At 41.3% G+C, this 22,608-nt stretch overlaps 1 protein-coding gene across 7 annotated transcripts in view; it reads right to left on the bottom strand.

Annotated features, from left to right (window-relative positions):
• LOC114450692 (adhesion G protein-coupled receptor L3) overlaps positions 1 to 22,608 on the bottom strand; it is a 199,247-nt gene that overhangs the window by 93,687 nt on the left and 82,952 nt on the right. The window lies entirely within an intron of this gene.

Genomic DNA, 22,608 nt, shown 5'->3' with positions numbered 1-22,608 from the left:
CTAATTTCATGCTTTAAATATTTGTCTTTTGACACTTTCAAGGGAAACTACACACATTTTTTGTGGTTATATTTATGTTTTATTAGACAGGAAAGTCTGAGTAGAGATATCACCACATTGGAAGGAGCATTATGATTTGAGGCTGCTTTGCTGCTTCTGGTCCCAGACAGCTTTGCAACATTGAAGGAAAAATGATTTACTGTTTATCATTGCCACTGTCAGGAGGCTGAAGCTCAGAGGAAATTGGTGAACGCACCAAGACAATTATCCTAAATGTTGAAGTAAATCGTTCACGGAATGAGGATTCAAACAAACAAAACGGAGGATGACCTCAGCACAAAATATCCTAATATACAGCACCCCTCTGCAGTACCTCAAATGTCCACTTGAGGCTGCCTCCAGCTGGAGTCAATCCCCATAGACATTCATAAGCAAATACCCAATTTTACAGCACAAGATAACCATGTTCAACATATGTTGCTGGGTATCCAGAAAGTAGGTGCAGCCAAGTTTTCACACCAGCCTACAGAAAACCTGTGGTTTGTGACTTAATAACAATTTAACGGTTTTTTAGTGGGATTAAATGTATTTCTCTTTGTAGGAGTACAGTTGGATGTCACAGGAACAGGATATATTGTTATTACTGCATGATGGATAGTGCTGGTGGAAGTGGTGATAGAGAGAGGAGGACGAGGTGGGGGGTGGTGGGGGGGAGACACAATCAACTGAGTGCGAAATCAGCCCCAACATGCGAACGTAGGCCTCATTAAAAAACACAATTATGGTGCCGGTGGCGTTCCCATGTGCCATTTTTTTGCCGTTTTTGGCAGTCATCAATCAAAGCTCCACTTCATATGCACGGAGAGCCTCTCGCTGCACATAATAGCGACACTTATCTCACAACATTAACTCTTAAACATTTTGACAGCTATTGATCTGTCAGAGCTGCGCACCTGTTTGCAAAATGAAAGAAAAACAACAACAAAAAACAAACAAATAACAGGATATTAAGGTCGGCCCAGTCCATACTTGAGCACCCATTGTGTATGTGATCCTAATGAGGCCTGCTGCTGCTGCACGCCGCACTACATACACCATCGCCGTCCATCAAACCTCTACTCATTTACGGACCACCATTATCTTGCAATATATAAAAGGTATTTATTCCCCAGCATGGCCGTTTACAGTGTAAGTCTTGTGAAGGTCAAGACGAGGTCTGACACAATGATTCATACGCCACAATTAAAGGATTCTCTACACCTTAATTAACATTGATTGGCTGCCGACTAATCAATCGAATCAGTGAGGGACAAGCAAAAAAAAAAAAAAGAGGCCCATCTCATTTCAAGCTAAGCCAGTAATGAGATATGGTCTGCCGACTCTCTCCCATGTGAGCTTTATGGGTTCATGAACCTTCTGCCGCTCACTCACTCACCCACTCGGCTGTCCGCGGCCTGTCTCTGCCTATGAGGAGGCAGTAAATGCCAATCAAATAAATAAGGGGTCAAGCCCACAAGCCTCTTTTCTTACTATTCTATTTAGAGCTGCAGGGTTTAGTAATCAGCGGGTGAGAACACAGGTTAAGATTAAGTGTCACATGGAATTAGAAGTGAGACGAATGGAAGAGATATAAGTGTGTTGGAGGAGAAAGACGCGTACATGGCAGCACACGGTTGTTTTGCCGAGGCACCGCTGCATCTGTCTGCTACTGTAAACCTTTTCAATGGACAACACAAATCTATCTTCGATTTGCCCTAGAAGTTAAGCTACGACCACATCTGGAATTTTAATCATACAGAGCTTTATAATAACTTCCTTTTGAGGGATTAAACATCATAATGTGTATTTAGCATGGATTGCAAACTTAATCTCAGCCTTAGCATCTATCTTGACCCATATTCCCAAATCCCTCTTATCACTGCTGTGCATTTTTTTTTTTTAACCTCTGCGTACACAAATACACAAATACCTCCTGATGAGTGTTCCTATATTGTCCTAAAGGCACCTAAAAACACTGGAAGAGATGGTGGAGAAATAATTACAATTAAAAGTATTAAGTGCAAATCAATAGGAGGAGTAGGAGGGGGATCGATAGAGGGAGATGCTGCCCACACCATGTCCCACAGCAGCTTCACGATACCAATTAGCGGGGTGATCAGGATTTCATCAGACACTGATGGAGCCCTTTGGACTATAGATTCAGTAAGTGATGCACAGTGTTTGGGAGGCTTACTTTTAAAATGGGTTTCATCACAGATTACACAATACATTCCTTTACATCAACAAGGTGCATTTACACTATAATCTGGCTGAAAGTAGAGCGAGTTAAGGGGAAAAAAAAAACATTCTAAGGCTAATTTATGGATGACAACAGGAGGAGCGAATGGGATTCTGATAAGAAAACTGCGTGAGTTGGATACCGGAGTTAGCTCGGACACTCCAAACAGGCTAATCGGCTAATAGACCTATTTCAATGAGGGAATTTGACATAATTTCAGATTCTGGGTGTGTTTTTACATTATCCAAACACACTATTGTGTATTATGTGCATTATGGTATTTTATTAAATTCTAATATGTCAATGTATATGTGGTTTACATAGCGCCCATAGGAGGAAACAAACCGCAGATGGGCAGAGGCTGCAGGCAAACATGCAAAGGCTGCATGTTCAGTGCAGCAATTAAGCCAGTGAAAACATGACAAAGGATTACAAGGTTGCCTGGATTTAATCATCTATAAGATAAGATTGCAAAAAGAGGACAGACAATAATAAACATGATTTTGCTATTTGGTCATCAATTGCCCCCCTTTTTTTATATTTTATCCGCATTCCCATTTTTCCCTCCCGTCTCGCTTTTTTTCCTGCTGTTCCCTCGTCTGCTGTTTGTTATAACTGGCAGATTAAAACTCAGACTGCCAGCTGACGAGGGGAGATGTGGCACAAAGCACCAGAGCTCTATGTAAGCACAAACTGTAATCACTATAATCGCTGGCTGATCCCGCTGCTGCCTCAGATGACAGTAAGTGGGCTGAGTCCCCCCCCCCCAGTCTATTGACCAGTAACATGGGAGAAATAATACATAAATGAATCAATGAATGGACGGGTGGGTGAATAAATAAATTCGATGACAGAAAGAGAAACAGACGGTAGTCTGGAACGTCAGAAACGAGACAGATTTTGTCCACATAAATAAAAGAGAATTGGTGTGCACCACTGTTCCCTTTTCAAGTGATTTATATCAGGAGGGAGACATCAGCTGAGTGGAAGGAATGAAAGGTTCCCCAGAAGTAGAACTAGCTTCCAGCACACCAAAATGCTATGAGCAATTTTCCATAGAATCCAAATCAAAGAGTTCTGCCTACGGTAAGTCAAACAGGAAGGGAGATGATTCAGCTGGCGCTCTGCATTGAGGGGACATGTTGCGTTATTCCACACTTCATTTATATTTGATGGAACAGTCCCTGTCAGGGAGAGCAAACTCTCCAACACCCCACACACAACTGGTATTAGCGCTCATGTTACAAAGAGGAAAAAAGACACACAAGGGTGAACGTTTATTTGTGTGACAAAGTGTTTGTTTTGCACTCCAGTGTGTCTTTGTGTGTGCCGTGTACACACTTGTGGGCGTTTGTAAAGGGAGGTTAGAGAAAAAGAAAGAAAGAAACAAAGAAAGAAAGAAACAACAAAAAAAGTGACGGACGGGTCAATATCCCCGTCCCTCTGTTGGGACCCATTACGCTTTAGTGATGGTCTTCGCCACCCACGGTCGACTTCATTCATTATCTATCCCAGCTGCACGCCTCAGCATCCATCTTTTCTCATTCAGCCTGTCTCTTGGCACGGCACACACAGACACACACACAAAAAACACCCTTAAAACTCCCAGGAAAACATTACACGACTAAGAAACAGCAAAGTCCTTGAAAGCTGTGCATTTAGATCTCGGCTAAGTATTAAAAGGTAATAGTTGAGTGCCGATTAGTGTAGTTTCTTTACAGAGGAACTGATAGAGTCCCTGTGGAAGCCTATTGTTCGCATAGGGCTGCTTGTTAAGGAGCAAATGCATTAAGTTTTCAGTGGTATGTAGAAAATGCTGTATGTACCTTACCAATTATCTGGAGTTACTTCAAAGGTACTCCATGCTGGGGATGATCAAACAAGCAACGTGTTTGATTGAATGCAGTGAAGCTAAACTGACTTCTACTGTAAGCTCTGCAGTACACAAACTATGATAACAATGCAGGGATGTAATCCCATGTACAAAGAGTGACTGATAATGCTGTGGTCTACAGTACGGGGGAGGCCTCTCTATGCTAACATACTAGCATTCATAGAGCATTATTGGTAAAACATGGCGCGTTGGGTCTTCACAAAGAGGCACACTAAGGTTGCTGGAAGTTTCTGGATGGCACCCACATTACTGTGGTGCTGTCCCTAGTGGAGGAGCACTTTCCATGAAGTCTTACAAATAATTTTGCTCTTGTTGTCAGTGGTTGAACTATAAATTACTCAAGAAACATCTGCCAACAATGGCAGATTGTCCTTCAATGTTTGCTTCTCATCAGGTCCAAGGAGTTTCAGGATCCAACAAGCTGACACTATGGTTATTTGGAGTTTGTTGTGGGTAATGCTACCCGTTCATTTTTGCCATTCATCCATTCTCTAAACCATTTAATCCATCTGAGTGGCAGTAGCAGCAGGAGGAGCAGAGGCCCTGACCTCCCTTTCTCAACTCCCCTCAGCCACTCAATACCCTGCCAGGCAGGAGAGAAACTCCGACCATGAGGTCCTGGGTTGGCCTCATAGTCTCTGTGCAGATGGACATGCCTGGAAGGGAGGTGCCCCCAACTAGGGGCCCGAAATGCTTCAACTGGTTACTCTGTATGCAGATTTTGCTGGGGGTTACCCAGCTCTGGGGCAACATACCACTGTGTTATTCTTTTCTCAGACAGTACTGGGTTCCTCAGGATTAAAGATCTGGCATGCATCACATGTTGCCAACAAGAAATTACATACTTTTGTTTGCATATTACAGTAGATTATTGTCCTTCCTTGTTAGTGTCCTAATGGACAATGTTTTAGAGAGATGCACATTTTTCTGCACAGCCAGTTGAAGAATGCCAGTTACATTCTTATTTAAACAACCCACACACATACTATGCATGCAGACACATAACCCCATTTTTCCACAGCGAGCTGACCAATTATCTACAAATACAAATTCTGTCTTCATTTTAAAGCTGCAGACTTTGTTTCCAAAACATCAAGAGAGCTGCTCAGCACAGATTAAATAAATGTATACAACCATAAATACAATGGCGGCGTGTGGGTGTTTGGGATTTAAAGTGCATTGCAAAGAAAGCCAGGACGCTTAAGCTCACACATACATCTTCAGTTTAACACAAGCAGACACCTTCATATTCAACAGATGATCAATCAGAGTGCAGATTAGCACGCTGCTGCCTACCAGGTGGCATTAGCAACATTCTACAAATGTAAACAAGCAAAAGTGTGGACGACGAAACATCAGCAATATTCCTTTTTATAGGATTGACTAAGTGGAACTAAGCAGGGATGAATAACTGCTGAGTGACTGCTCCATATTGAGAAGATGGAGTGTTTATGTGTATGAGCTATATTAAAATGACCTTTATCAGGCTCTATTAAATATAAGAATAAGAGTTTCATTAGGAGTGGTCAAAGCAACGTCAGGATTGGTCATCTCTCATCAACTCCTTCAACTGCATACATAAAATCAATGCTATTTCTATATATATAAATAAAAGAGCATCTCAAGCTCATTTTTTCCCTCATGACAAGCATAATCCTTCTCAGCCATTCACGCAGATTAGTAGCTTTCATAAGATTTTACATCACACATTTTTCCCTTCTGTCTAATATTGTATTTGTAAGATAAGTCGTGGTTCATCCTAATGCAACAACAAGCGGAGGAAAATACAGCAGCGCTTGAGCACTGTGACAGGATGCGAGGAGATGATCAACTATTATACAGACTGCTTGAGCATTTTATGGATGGTGGGGGAGACATATGGATTCATCTGTGAAGTCCTTTGCTTTGGCTATTGTCCAAGAGGCTAAGCAATAGGCTCAGCCTGATGTTTTTGCTGTTTGGCTGTGTGTTTGGACAGGGAAGCACTCTAACTGTAGTGACGGCTAGAAGACAATTTTGTATCTAAGAAGAGGGACTGGGCTTGTTTATGGTTCATGATGAGAAATTGGAATAAACACACGTCATAAAGCTTCGCTTATTCGTTCTGTTTGTATATACACAAATTTACAAGACATCTTCAGTTTGTATTCAGGATGTGTTAGCACATCCAAAATTCTGGGAACTGTATATGAAACACTGTGTGCTGTAAAACCAGAGGTAAACAGTATGCAGGGTGAAAATGAGGTCCAGGACAAGTTTAACCTGTTTGTGTGGTCCTTAAAGGTAGGGTAGGAGATTTCACTCTGATGCACTTTTTGTTAAATTAGTGTAACTTCTCTTTACAATCTGATAGCAACCAATTAGTTCAGCAGTTTCACATTAAAACGAAGAATATGAATCATCTGTGGAAGCTATAAAACACTTAAAACATCAGCCAATCCTCCGGGTGGACCCTGCACCGAGTATTGGCTGGTTGTCACTCTCTTCCTGCTCTGCGCGCACCAGAGAGATATGTGCATGATGGCCGAAGTCACAGACCGCAGCTCGTCTTCTGGTAATGCGCATCCATGTAATTGGAGGCGTGGCTTCAGGGTGAGCTCCGAGGGAAAGGGGCATGTGTTTACTTTCGAAAACTGGCTGACTCTCACTGAGTTTTTTAAAATCTCTTACATTACCTTAAATTATGCAACAACTAAAACAACGTTTAATACAATTAATAAAAGTAACTTTTATCAAAATGAAGCCCATCAACCTTAGTCAAAATAATTCATCACTAGACCCCAAAATCTGTTATTTCTGGCATTTAACATGGAAGTCTATGGGCATTGACTCACTTTTACATCCAGCCCCTTGAGGCTGTGGTGGGAAGTACAGCTTTTGGGTTTCACTTTTCAGCCTGGGAGATCACCTCCAACAATGTCTAACCTAATATTCACAACAGAATATATGTCACAACTAAGCAGACGCATGATCATCAAGTTGCTGTAGTTTGTGAAATCCTAAAGTCACATAATCATCAGTCACATTAAACCCTTTATAATACCAATCTGATGTAACCCTGTCCCAGACAAACACTGTGTTACTGAGGCTTATTACAGCTGTTAGCTTACAAAGTAACAGGCCTTAAACATTGGTTTTGGTACCAGCACTAAAAATCTCATATCTGTCCATATACAAGTCCTTCAATCAAAACTTTCAACCTTTTAATTATAATTTAATATCATCAACACACTTAAATGTACTCACTGCAGAAAAAACGTTAACAGCATTTTCCAGCAAATCCTAGATGAGGAATTTTAAGTGATAAGATAATATATTTTAATTATAAAAAAAATAAAGTCAGAATCAGCACATCAAACAAATGTGTTGGAGAACACGATGAAAGCAGGATAGAAGTAAAAAGTTGCATAAAGCACCTCTGAATGTTTGGTTTTCTTTGCAGTCTGCTGGAACTTAGTTTTCTCATCTCGTGCTGATACTCGGCTGCACAGACTTTTCTGGGCTGTTGCTCTGTCAGACAACACATGGATTTTAGGTCAGGCCACACAAAGGTTATCACCTTGGGGTGAGGTGGGGGTGCGGGTGTGGGTGCACTCCTCCCATCATAGGTAAAGTTTCTTCTGAGGAGGAATGCCTTTACCTCCAGCTTGGCTGCTGGGAAATCTGAACTGATACAAAGATGATTCATTATAAATATCAATATTAGGCACCCACATATTTTTTAAGTTCCAGAAATGTAGAAAAAAAAAGAAAAGAAACTAAGGCGTTTAATGAGTTTTAGTTGAACCTTTTTAACATGTGAATGACAGATGCTCATTCTTCTTTTCTCCACACTGCAGCACCAATGGCTGTGAGTAAATCAAAAATACTCTTGAGTCTTGGAAATATGAGAAAGTAAGTTGACGCTTGAAAGGAAGACAAACCTTTGAGCTCCCACAGTAGATGTTTACTTCACCTTTTTTCCCACCCTAACAGACTCCAAATCACTGCACAGAGAGCTAAGACAAAGAGAAATAAAGTATTTTTGCAGTGCGGTGAACATAAGTAGGGGTATTTGGTATTTCTTATGGAGTAGAAATCCAGCTGCAGACAGATCAAACATTTCTCAGCTAGCCTCTTTGAAATTAATCCATCTATTTATGAGCCACAACAGGTACTACATGATGCAATTTTACTCTCCACCTGAAAGGTCAGTCCAAGATTCTGCACACACTTGTGGACATCCATCTGGCTGTGCACATCAAAATTCTATTTAAGTAGAAATTTGGCACATGCCGGAGAGTGCTGGAGGAGGTTAGGCACTTCCAAAAACAACATTAGGAGAAGAAAAAAATAAGAAAAACTGCTTTTACAGTCAAAGTGCAGTTAGAGTTTATACTGCCAGTGTATTGTTTAAATCACACAATGAATGATAATTAATTTAGATGGGCGTCGGAGTTCAGTACAATCGCATTCTTTGACACACCGGTACCATTCTTCTGAAGACAATAGAGCTGCTGTAATGAATCCTCTCCGTCACAAGTGCTCAGCCCTTTTCATATATGCATTCACATGTAAAGCTTATCTCTGCTTTCAAGGCAGCGACGCGGCGAGTGGTTGTTTGGAGCACAGACACGAGTGTCTATCTCTAAAGGGCAAAGATAAACTCCACCAGAATAATCCTTTGGATGTCTTGAGATACACATCTCGAAAATTGCACTGCTCAAAAGAGACCAAAGAACAATGTTTTCTTTAAACTTGATAGTGATTCTTGGTCTTGCCAGTGTTAGTTTAAATATCTCTTTCACACATAGCATATTGAACTACGGCCTTGAAGCCACCATTGAACCTTCTATAAATAATGGATTATCTGTGCTCTACTTTCTTTGTTTTATCCAGTGAATGAAAGAAAACCACCGCGAATGTTTATTGGAATAATACATGAGTTCAGGTGATCACTGTTATCAAGTGAATGGGGAATGCTAAGTCAATTATCTCATCATTTTAAAGCCACACATGTTACTTTTGTGTGTGTAAATGTCATAATAAAATGTTTATTCAAAGGCTAGGGTGCTGCATCCATTAAAAAACATCCTCCATCTTACAGCTGATGACATTTTTATGGGCGCCTCACTCATCTGTGCTGCCTTCACTGCGTCAACTAAGAGACAAATCTGCCAATTTGTCGTTGTCGTGGTACAGTAAGAAACAAACAGCCTTTTCTTTGTTTGTTACTGTGCCAACAACAGCATAAAACCACAAATACTCCTCACAATGTTGCTAAGATGCTTTGGTGTCAGGATTGTGCACTTTACAATGGCTTTTCTAACTAGTGTCCTAGCACTAGCAAACAACCAAACATGACAACCAAACTATTTGACACAAAAAACAAGACTTTAGCACTTCGGGTTACTTTAAAGCCAGGGTTGGCAACTCCATAGGGCTCCTTAAAAGGCATAATCCCACATTTATAGGATGTTATAAAGCAATGACAGTGATTAAAATACCAGCATTAACTCTTCTGTCCATGGAGAAAAACAACGCAACAGGGATTACTGCCACGGCACGTAATATCTGATCATTTCCTAGAGAGCAATAGTTTCCCTCTGATTTAATCTATACCTAAAATATGTCATTATCTGAAGCATCAGGTGCTATTTTGAATTAAAATGCGCAAAAAGCAAAGTTTCTCACAGAATAATAGATTATTATCTGAAATGTGCTGCTGTGAGAAGAAAGGACATTGATTGCAAAACTGTTTTCCTGAACCCACAACCATGCTGTTCCTAACACCAACACTAAGAGCAGAATATTAAATATATCTCTCCCATTAAAGTAAGCAAACAGCTCAATATATGGTTTTAAGCCTCCGTGACTGTCAAAAACAAGCACCGTCTGTACATCCCTGTATGTATACTGTATGTAAATCTTAACGCCCACAGAGTCTCTCCAGGTGCCTGTGTGTGAGAGGGAGGACTGAGATGAGCAGTAACTTCACAAATCGATTTGTTTGGTGGGTGAGGCTTATTCGCTGGGGCCTGCCCGTCTAATGATTTACGATTTCCAGGATGAATTTTTCTATTCTTGCCAACAAATGATGCTGCTCCATATCTTCCTGGTGACGCTTGATTTATCTTCCAGCGAAGGCCTCCTGGGATTTTTTCAGCCCGTAGACCCATTTTAGGCTAAGCCTCATTCCAGAGGGAATGTGTAAAAAGTGAGGATTGGGTCGTTTTTTTTTACATTTTTTTTTACAGCGGTGGATATTGATGTGTCACATATTGAAGAAAAACGATAATTTGACGTGCCAGGTGTGAAGTCAGATCTTTGATAGGCGTGTGGCTGTGCACCAGAGCTCAAATTGAAATTATAAAAAAAAAAAAAAAAGTCTCCACATACACGCACAGGGGTGCATTCTGAAATATTTCACTGACAGGCCCCATCATGGCTGTACACTGCTAGCCTTTTAAACCATCCCCGCTGTGATTCTAAGCCCATCTCAAGAGTGTCTCTGCAAGCCCCAGATTCTTCAGCCAGATACCCAGTGGTGACACTGCTGTGCCGGCCTTCGCAGGGACGGACGGGGAATAAAAAAAAAAAAAAAAAAGAGAGGCAGAAACGCCACCGGTTTGACTTTCCAAGGCATCAAGTCCTGTTTGTTACGCACAAAGAGCGACGGCTGCCGCAGCTTCCAGTCAAAGGAGTGCTTTGGGGAGCTTATGCGGCTGCATGCTCTGCACAGCGACAACAACAAAAAGATTCTAATCCTTTCCTTGGGCTGTTATTCAATCTCAGTTTTAGAAAAATTGGAAGAAATTCTTACGTTTTTTTCTCAACAAAGCACACAAAACTATAACAGAACTCAAACAGAATAGCACTCCATTCGCTGTATTTATAATCTACACACAAATCAATAGGCACACTGTATCACTGAACCCCCCATCGCTATCTTCTTCTTTCACTTTCCCATGCACACACATACACACACACACAAGGCCTGCCTTTAAGCACAGATTTTTCATTTCCAGTCGCTGTCACCATGGTAACTTTCAATGTCCGACTTGGGCCAGTCTGTGCTTCCAGCGCTTTCCTTCTTCAAAGCTCCTTTTTCAAAGACTACAACCGCATTGCTTCACTAACGGTCACCCACAGTGTTTAGCTTCTGGGAGGGTGTTTAGCTGCTAATTACCTCATATGACAAAGGAATAAATAGGTGCCTCTAATAACAAACTACTCTATCAGTACAAAGCCATGAGGTTTCACAACTGCATGTCTCATAATCCTTAGAGTAAAGGAACAGCATGAAAGAGACGGAGCATGACCTTGCAGCATTTAACCAACCTTTAAAAACATGCATATATACTGAAGTTGTTCACTATTTCTATATTCAAAATGGCCACCTTTGCTTCGAAGAAGAAGAGTGTCTTGGCAGAGCAGCCCGGGCGACAATCAAATATTCCTGTGTTGACCGATCGATGAGAGCCACCCCCCCGACCTTCCTCATTCACATCTCAATAATGAAAGACGAGCAGCGGATATGAGTAACCTGGGTGTTCGATACACAGGAGGGGTCATGTGTCGATAGCTCGGCAAGGGTCCAGAGCTGCATTGGCATGCGGGAAACCACCGTGGGTCTTAAGAATTTTGCCTCAAGGATGCAGGGTTGGGATTAAAAGCTCGGGTTTGACTGAACTCTCCTGTCTGCGCTGTGTCAATACGCCCAAGGTGCTGTCAGTCAAATTATTTACTGACCCATGAGGGCAGAGAGGTCCCATTTTAAAACAAGACGTACTAATTACACACTGACAGGAGGATGGTTAGTGAGATTATTATCAGTATGGATTACGCTGTCTTTTTTGTTTTTAAAACTGCCAAGCAATAATAAACATGCTAGCTCTTAGGGGTCAAAAATAGCACGTCCTTAACTTTTTCCTATCCATACTTCAATCAACAGCCTGAATACCTCACACGTTTTGTTTTGACTCTTACTTCTGACTTCTCTGTCTCTTTTTTTCATGTGCTCACCCAAAAGCTATTAAATGAACAGAAATAAGAAAAGAAATAAAAGATCTTTTATTGATCAAGTGGCAAATTATTCACCTCATTGTTCAGCACAATAGCCCATGTTCTGTTCTTTACTATAATAACAAGTAACATTCACTCGTGAACATTTGGTGGAGTCACTTCAGATCAGTGCAGAGCTTTCGAGTTCAGATGAGGTGAACAAAGAAGGAACACGAAGTACTAAGAGTGATAAAGTTCTGCTACTTTCTTGTGCTGGTAGAGGTGACAAGGCGTTCCTTGTATTTCACCCAACACAGCACCACTGTCCTGCTGAATTTGTCAAGGGAAGCCAAGACATTTAGCTGTCTTTTAACTTCTCTTCCATTCCAACAGGTCTCCTGAGATACAGCCTGAGGAGGAGGGGAGTCTCATTCTGGTGGAAAACAAAGTCGAGAGTGTGTCATCCTGTCTGTTTGTTTCTGCTCGGCTTGTTTCCCAACCCCAGTATGCGTTTGGTGTCAACGCCTGTTTGTAGCAGAAGATTTATTGCTAAACGCTTTGAAAAGTGACAGCTTTTTGGATCGTGCTGTTGTACAGAACATAAAATGTGTTATCCTCGCCTAATTCCATCATTTCTGATATCTATTATGACCTGAGGCCTGTCTCACCAAGCAGGATTAGTGGGGTAGGCAAGCTAACTTTGGGCTTAACCTTCACTGCTTGCCACAAAGACGTCTCAAGTTCAAACCCTGCTTTGTTGTCATGGTTCCTAATGCTGCGGAACAAACCACTGAGGTATTGCATTTTGTAAAGGCACATTGATAAATACATCCACAAAGACTTGCTCTTCAACAATCGATTGGTAAATTGTACCATCTTTTCTATAGGATCCCCACAGAGATATAAAGTTCATGTGGAAGCAAGGAGCTTGAAGTAACACACTCACAAGCAGGTAGTTAAAAGATGGATGATGATGATGATGATGCTGACAGAGGTCTGAGTTGGGTAGCAATCGTTATTAAATGTAACTTTTGTAGGTACTTCTGTGTGTCTTTTACCTTTCTGAATGTTATTATTTTATGCTCCTGCAGCAACCTAATTTCCCAGCTGGAATCAACATCCCATCATATCTTTTATTAAATACAATCCTGGTCGTCTTCACAGTTCTTAGCTCTTTCGCATCAACATGCATCACAAGGAATCCCTCAGATTGGGATACTACTTGCTCAAGAGTTGCTACAACATTATATATAAAGTCAGTATGAAGTCAAATTCTCCTGTAACAAATCAGATGTCCGAGCTGCAAGCGGACAGACTTATAATCAGCGATATCTGCGATCAGTGGGTGCAATTCCATCAACTTTTCAAGGTGACATGAGAAACCTGATTGTGTGGTGACGGTATCAGCAGGGAGGAGGATGCAGTGGTGTTTTAGATGAAGCATCTTTTTTTTTTCTATTTATCTCTCCTCTTTTCCTCACTGTCACTCCAAATATGAAAACTGTCCCTGCCTCACTTCCTCTCTTTATCATTCATCATTCTATGTAACCCCCATTGCTTCTACCAGACAGGCATGGAACACAGCCACAGTACAGTGCATAGAGCAGCCGTCAATGGACTCAAATAATTATCATCTGAATATTTAAATATAATTAAATTAAATAGAGAATTAAATGACAATACTACTGTGTGCTCAGTTCTCTGTTGAAAATTAGATCTTAATCTCAGTGGGAATTACCTGATACAAAGAGGTAATAGATAATAGAGGCTGGAGGCATATCTGTGTTCCCATGGTCCTAGGCTCCAAAGGGTTTATATTACCTGAGCCCTGAAGTGTATAAAGATTTGTTATGTGCCTGTGGCTATAATGTTCCCAGTATTCTATATTTTAAGGATAATGTGTTCCTGAGGTTCTACATTTTTAGGGTGATATCTGTGATCTATGATTCAAGTTCCCAATGATCTTTGGACCCAGGGACCTAAGTTCTTAATGATCTATGTCCCAAGGAGCCTGCTGTTAGTTCCCAAGGACCTATGTTCCTACATGCATGTACCCCGGGACTGATTTTCTGAGGAATCCAAGTCCACATGGTCCTCATTGCCCAAAGACCAAAGTTCAAATGGTCAAATATCCCTGGAGACCTAAATCCCCAATTTCCTATATTACCAGGGACTTAAGTCCAAAAGGTCCTGTGTTTCTAGGGTCCTAAGTTCAAAAACCAATTTGTTACAAAGCTCCTGTATTTCACTGGGCCTGAGTCGAAAATGTCCTATGTTCCTAGGTTTTATTAAAAGATGACTAATAACATATACGACATCTTTGGAATAAAGTAATGATTAGAATGTTATTTCCAGTTTGTCCTGATTCATAGTATTAAGTTTATTGTGTTGCAGTGTTAATGAAACATGTAAAAAAACACCGTACTTAGGAGTGATTCAGGTTTTCCCTGCAAAAAGAAAAGAAAAAAAAAGACTCATTCCAGTACAGTGTTGCCGCACCACTGCACAGACAAGCTTAGCATTGCACTCAATCCCACTCTGCGGTCCCTAACAGGAGCCTCACCACCTCCACTGTATTCATCCTGTCTCCACCTTTTGCAACCCCCATCTCACTGAACATGTACATGAGAAAATTAGGTCCATGTCAGCACTCACAAAGGGCCTTCTCTTGCTTTACATGGAGCACCTTTGAACATGTTCTAAGCAAATGGTGAGTGGGTGGGGCTGTGAGTTGTATTCCTTTAAGGTATAGAAGCACTCTGTGGCAGCTATACAAGCACTTTCCTTAAAATCACACCATAGCAAGGGACAAGCACGGTCCAGTGGCTGAGGAGGCCATTGATGGAATTAAGGCTCATGAATACGAATGCCGAGCGGGGCGAGTGAGAGCTTTCCCACTGTGTAATATTGACATGCTCCCTGGTCAGAAAATAGCCTGGCATAATTAGCTTTCACAAGCAAGTATAGGGCCAGCAGGAGAGCCCACTCTAGACACTGACAAAGCCCTCAGCAGGAACGTGTGCACTACTGAAAACGAGTGAGTGGGGGGGCAGATGGTCAGTTTACTGCATAAGCTGCCTATGCTCTATATCATAACACACACCGAAAATATCGTAAAACTTTACATATTTCTATAGGAACATATAAGTATACAGGGTAAGGAAATGAATACGAATGAGACGAATACTGCAGCCTTACAGCAAGAAGGTTCCTAGTTCAATTCTGACTGGGGCCTTTCTGTGTGGAGTTTCCAAGGTTTCCCTGTGCATGGATGGGTTTTCTCCGGGTGCTCCGTCTTCCTCCCACATTCTAAAGACGTGCTAGGTTAATTGATGACTCTAAATTGCCCGTAGGTGTGAGTGTGAATGGTTGTTTGTCTGTGTGTTGCCCTGTGTTGGACTGGTGACCTGTCCAGATAGCTGGGATAGGCTCAAACCCCTGGGACCCTGCAGTGCAGGACGAAGCAGGTTAATAGAAAAGGGATGGATGGATATTTTATACATATTATCAATATATATGTTCCAATAGCAGTTTGTGCTGATGTGCATGTATTTCCATATATACCAGAGAATGTACATTTTGAAGCCAAATCTTAAAACTGGTCTGTGCATGATTCATTTTGTCATCAGTGACAAGAAATGAAATTCACGTTGTTCTGAACTCTAAACGCACTGTGAGCTGTGCAACGTCCTGCTGACTATTTCTATATGGACTGCTGGAAATGTACAGTACAGGCTGCTAGTGCAAACTCTATGCATATTCAGCTGCTTGTGCTAGATCAAAGGGAATTATGCAACCGTGTTATGAAACATTGATCACGACAGACTGTCATCAGTTTTACAGATTGTGTTTTAGCATGCAGGTGGGTCCAGCGGGCAGAGATCAAACCAAGGGATAATTGTGCCATTTTATATGGATTTGAAGGTTTCCATAATAAAAAATTTAACCCTCCCCCTTGACCACTCCTCGAGCTTGAGATCATTAGAGATAAAAAAGAATCTTTAAAAGCGCCTCTTTTCATTCAGCTGATAAACACAAACAGCACCATCGCGTTCAAGTTAAAAAATGCAATTTCAAAACTTGTATCAGATGCATCTTAAGCACAATATGCTCTTTTCAAAATGGAATGGAGGAACCAGATGAACTGAGAGCAGCCTAATAAAAACAGGTGCATTCTGAGGTGCTAACTGTGTGCTGCCATCACAGAGTTACAAAGTAAACAAGGTGAGGCCGCTCTCTTGTCCCGCTTCCTTGACTTCATTGCGCCAAGGTTAGAGGGCATGTGTCATGCATGTGAATGCAGGCCCTGCTTTGCCTGCCCTTTGCAAGTTCAGAATTTGGATTGCAGAGACATATTCAAGAAAAGAAAAAAAGGTGATGTGACAAAGACACAAGGAAAAAGAAGTGTTGATGTTAAGGAGGGGAAAAGGGATTGAGAGTCAAAGAGTAATTGAGAGGATGGGGAAACAGACACAAAGACAGGGCAATAGCAGGATTAGGGCAGGTAGAGGACGCCTTGTAATGCTGGGCTGAACGATGACTCCAAGCCAAGCAGTCTCGGTGAGGTGACGCCACTCTAAACTCTCCAACCTGACTCATTTTCCAGCAATTTTTGAGGCCAGCAAAGCCAGCTGACAAACATTCACAAAGCTTTCTATCCACAGAGAGCACACGTTTTAAATATACATGACGAAAAACTACAGTGGAGAAAAGCTAGAAAGCCGCGCCCTCTCAATGTAGGACCAAAGTAAATTCTTGAAAGCACAACAAAAATCATCAAAAGCTGTAAATAACAAACCTTATCAAAGAAAAACATCGCTTGGGAAACATCATTTATCAACGTTTTTTTTAGATGCCATGAAATATTAAAGGTCACAGCATGCAAAAACAAGATCTAATAGATATTTTCAGTCGACAGGTGCCCGTTTGACATGAAATTATATTGGCTGGGGAGCTGCTTTAAATGTCAGCAATATTAAAAGAATCTCCGAAACTTAAATGTTTTAAAAAAAAATAAAGTTTGGTCGGAACAGCACATCCCAAAACATATCGTTCTTCCTGTCATACTATCTCTGACAGATTTGCACGGCTAATAGGGTGTAGGAAGCAACAACAAAACATTCCAGAATAGTTTAGTATTTTTATATTGCTACGATAATCATAGATTAACTGACTATTATTGTAGTCATTAGGTGCAGCCCTTGAAGGACCGTACAAGGTCCAGGGTTAGGAGGCAAGCCTAGGTGAAGACTTTCAACCAAGAGTCAAGAGTCAATATCAGACTCTTGTTGCTTTTAAACACATTCACTCTGTATTTGGCTTGGTTTTGGGAGTAAATCACTGGTTTAGATAAGATAAAGATCATTGTTTACAGCATAGTTACCATGGTTACAACCCCTACTCCTTCTGCGAAATTATTCTCTGTCAGAAAATGAGTGACTATTTATTATTTTTATCAAAAGACTTCTATTGTTCAGTTGCTGGGTGAACGCCATCGGTGAGGGCCGACAAGAAAGATTTTTTTTACACTACTGCTCAGTAGTGTAAAAAAAACTAACAAATAAATGACAGCCGAGAAAAGGTTGACAAAAACTGTTCCTTCGAAGATCGGCCTCAGATCATGAGCAGCTAGGGTGTTTTTCAAAGGCAGCGGTTATTTCCATCAACGCACCGAAGGCCTGGATGAAGCGGAAGGGTGTGGTGATTGATCGCGATCTTCCCGGTCACTCGCATTATTGTCCTCATACATTTTAAACAGCTCCGTCAAACAGTGTGTGAAAATAATGTTGTTGTCCCGGAGGTTCAGAGTGGCAGGTACCGCACCTTTGTAGAGATACTGGAGCTTTTATTTGGCAACACAACAACAATCATCACAATTGACTCTGTAGTAAAATGAAATGAATTATGTATTACATTATTTCACTGTTTGCCTGTGTTTCACATAAGTGATTAATGAGGCTGGATTCAATTAGATGTGCTTACTTTTATATGCAACAATAAGGTTACAGCTGCCAAAAGATACAAGCGGTTTGTTTAAGCTGTTTATATGATCGCATAAAGTGACAATTCCCTATAATAATCCTGTTTACATGAGTATCCAGAGAGAGCTGTTTGTTTTGTCTGTTAAAAGATACATTTTTGTGCTCACCCCTATCAAATTTCATCAAAACTATTACAACCATAATAATGCTGCATTACATTATACTTCAATTAAATGCACTGCTAAGCTGTTGGAAAGGAAGGTGATGACTCATGCAGCTGCTGCCCTTCACAGCCCGGAGTTTTTTGATGGGTAAAGACTTCGGGGAACAAACAGTTCTGAGATCATTTAGAGAAAACAGAGAACTTTTTAAACTGACTAAAGAATTGTCCGATAATGTGTCCCTTAGGAGGTGCACGTCTTCTAAACCTGAGGCAGGAAATGGGAGACGTTAGCACAAACGTATAAGCTGTATTTTATTTAATACAGGAGGCTGTGCAGTCTGCTTTAGACGAATGACAGCATAACACTGATAACTGATAATTGATAAATACATCCCCCAGATATGACACAATGATGGAGGGCTACCGCAGCACCAGTCAGAGTTAGAGGGTGGAGAGATGGTTGGTGGCGCTAACCCTGCAGCAGACTCGTTATCTTTGTATCCTGTGTTATTTTGGTTAAGTGCTGAATGAAAGCCATTAATGTTACTTAAATTTTCAGGTACCAAAGGGTTAAGTTTAGGTTAAAAGTGTGGTTGCGTTAAACATTAAACACATGATTCTAGGAATAACATTTCCTTCTTCAGTCGCCATAGTGACAAGTCACAATTAATAAAGTTTATCTCATTATAATAACGGATTCTCATTTGGCCAGTGGAAAGTTGTTTAGTGGTAAAATGATAAACTGAGGGGATGAAATAGTCTGTAAAGATGAGCCAAGAATCAAAGAATGTTGTTTTTATCTTGGGGGACGGCTCCGGCGAAGTTATTAAAGGTCAGTAAAAGTTGCATGCCCTCTCTGTGTTGGAAGGAGAAAAAAAATGGCTGCAGTGCTTTAGGGCACAAAAGAAGACTCGGAGCTCCAGACATCAAATGTGTATGTTGGCTACCCCCAACCACCAATTAAAAAAGAGAAAGAAGAACCAGTAAAACAAGTTGAAAAGACTATGGAGCGCAAATATCAGATAAAGGGAAGGAAAAGGGTCCAGTCGGCTCTCTGCTCTCCGACTAACCACCTGCTCCTGTCTGAATTAGCCCTTTCTTTACTGTTTGGACTCATCAAAATGAAACTCACAGAGCCTGCTTACTTCTATTTTTTTAACACATACAATAAAACCCCAAGTTTAGTGAGCCACCACTGTGACGGTTCAAAATCGGACACAAAAATACCACACCAACAGCCGCAGCAGGTTTCCTGAGGATAACATGAAAACTTCCCAACTTCCGGATTCTCTTGCAAAGCTCTCAGCTTGTAGGGCCATAATAAAGTCTGTGGGGCATTCAGCTTAGAATCCAAAAATGGACACCGTTACGGTAGATTCGAAGAAACCACTGGCTCGCCTACTGCTCCTCTCTTTTATCTCCATCTCCTGAGAGGTACCAATCCGCTCTATATGGGGAGATGTTCTTAAACATTCCCCATTTGCCAGCAACAAGCTTCCTCCACCATCTAATCACCTCGGAGTCTTGTATGGTCACGTCCGGGCTGACTCGATGGGCTGCCAGCTTGGAATTTACAGCAGCTAATTGGCCAAAATTGAATGCGGCAGGTTCTTATCAAAGATGATTGGAGCAGGTTTCGGAGGCAGGCAGGCAGGCAGGCCTGAGAAATGAGACAGTTTAATGACTGTCAGGTGATGTCATCAGACTCAGGAAAAGAAAAGAAGGTGGAAGAAATAAACCTCTTTGATATGAAAAGAGGGTTAGGTGAGGGCAAAGATGCACAGATGGAAAGGCATTTTAAATTCCCAGAGTAATCCAAAGAACTTCTGATTGTGTTTATGACTTTGCATGACTGCTTCATGGGCAAACAGGAATCTTCTCTTACTGTCAGGGCTTTTATTAATACCCTTTTGCATATTAACGCCGGCTGAAAAACCTCCCACCATTCTCTATTTGTTCTCACTGTTACAACAGGCAGTTGTTCTCCCGCTGTGCTCATCGGTCATGTTTTTGTTCTGTAATTGTCAGGTGCTCAACACATAATTGTATCATGGAAAAACAGCCTCCAACCAAGAGTAAGCAAGACGAGCCAACAACTGCAGCTTGAAAAGAGAAAGCCTGGTAGAGAACGAAGACCTGATGGAGGTGCTGCTGAATGATTAACGCAAGACACACCCTTAATATAATCTATTCAATACATAAATACATTGTTGTTATTTGGGTGGACCAATGGGAGGAGCAAACGAACAATGAGGACCTCATCCTCAGTTCATCTGTATGATTTTACTGGTAAAACGGAACCCCCTCAAAAATGGTCTTTTACCCACCCTAGCCACCCACATCAGGTCCACTTGTGTGCCACCTCTGCCTGTATTTGGAGTAAGGGGAGTGTAGGCAAAACCTCATAAAAGAACTTAAAACAGCTCTACAGAAACCTATGCATGACGTCATGGAGTCTTCACCTGTGATTATATTAAGCCTATACATTGACCAAGGATGTTTGAGTCATCAAAACTACTTTAGTTTGGGTGGAGCTCGTGGTCTGGGACAGTTTCATGGACACAAGTACCGAACTTCTCCCAACTGCAACAAGGTTCTCTATCAGTTTCATGGCAAATGGTGACAAGTCTGATTTGTTTTTTTTTTTTATTTGCTTGAATTTAGTCAAGCATCTGCAGAATGTGGCAAAGCTATGGAATTACTGGCAGTCAGTCGGGGGCCTTTGTACCTCTCCTGATAGAGCGTAGAGGCTTTATTTCACAACAGCCCAAGAGGTATAATAATCATTAAAAAAAAACTTTTTCTCAACATTTCTCCTGATGAGGATAGGCTGGGTGAATCGGAGGGTGATTATACAATATCCCTGCTAAGGACAAGAGAGGACAAGTAAAATAGACTTTTTAAGCTTTTTATTATTATAGATGCTACGTCTACATGTGTATCTCTAGCAGCTACTTTGAATTACTAATCCTAAATTGTTCCATGAAGGCTACTGTCATTTCCTCAAACAATATTTGCCATATTTCTTTGCAACTGAAGAATGCATGGCCCTCAGACTATGTGTTTTCTTCCCATAAAGCCAACGCCCATGACATCCTGCTTCAGATGAGGGGATTTAAATGAAGATGGGTAAAAAAAAAAATAAAACCCAAAGGGGATTCTTCAGTTAATCCTACTCTCCTGCTTAAACAAATACCTCGTCAAATCCTTCAACTCTGAAACAAGGTCAAAAGCCAGGGATAATGAGAACTGGTGCGTATGGGAAAGATCATCGTTATTGGAGGAAGGATCCTCCCATCTGCTTTTCACTCTATATCCCTCAATCACTGCGGTCCCTCTGTCAGCACATGTTTCCATCCAACGAGAGACGAGTCATTTGTCTCCTGCATTCCAATCCTAAGTCTGCTGAAGTAAATAATGACATGGGAGCTTTTTTTTCTTCTTCTTCCTCTTTGTTTCCACATAAACATCATTAACGGACAGGTTGACAACTGTGGTGTGGCCAGCAGGTTCAAATCACAGGTTGTGTTCATTTAGTTTTATCGTCCCCGTGAGACTCGTCAAGCTGTGATATCTATTAACCTCCATCATTAGTGTCATATGCATAAATGCAAGCAGACAAATATATTTTTGGTCATTTTTCAAATGACATGTGTGGTGACACAGGGGTGGGAGGAATATCCAGGGAGACTAAAGGGAAGAATAGATAAAAAAAAGACAAAAGGATAGTCAGAGTGGTTTTTTTGGACTCCATCCTGACCTGCTTTTCTCCTTCAGGGGTCATGCACAAGCCTGCCACAATGCTATCAGTTGTCCCTTAAGGTGTATGCTCAGGTCTACTGAGATATAAGGTGATATATAGCTTTGATATAGCCTGTAATTACTGGCCGTGAAGGCCACACCGCCTGGGGTAAAGGAGAAGAGGAACACACAAAAAAAAAAAAAAAAAGCCAGGGAGGGCTCTGATGAGAAAAGGGTCAGTGTTTTTCAAGTGTCTGGCACAGTGGGACAGAGATCTATACACGTGTTGGAGAGACACACACCTCAGCTCCCAAAACAATAAGTGTCCCACAAGGGAATGGCAATCACTGCACAAAACGTACAGGCTGCAGCATGTGTGCACACACTATGCAAATGGCGTCAAATGGTGCTAAATTAATCCTCAGTTGCAATTACAGCATCATTAGCCTCCGTCTACCTTCCAACACGGCACCACCTATAGGTGACATGTTTATCCAGGGGCTAGATGTTCGTGAAGCACAAAAGAGAGGAATGGTTAATGAAAGAGAGCCATTCATTTCATGCAGCT

This window comes from Parambassis ranga, chromosome 18 (assembly GCF_900634625.1).
Source record: "Parambassis ranga chromosome 18, fParRan2.1, whole genome shotgun sequence".
Lineage (NCBI taxonomy): Eukaryota > Metazoa > Chordata > Actinopteri > Ambassidae > Parambassis > Parambassis ranga.
Note: the sequence above shows the minus strand (reverse complement) of the source record. Positions and strands in the feature narration are given on the sequence as shown.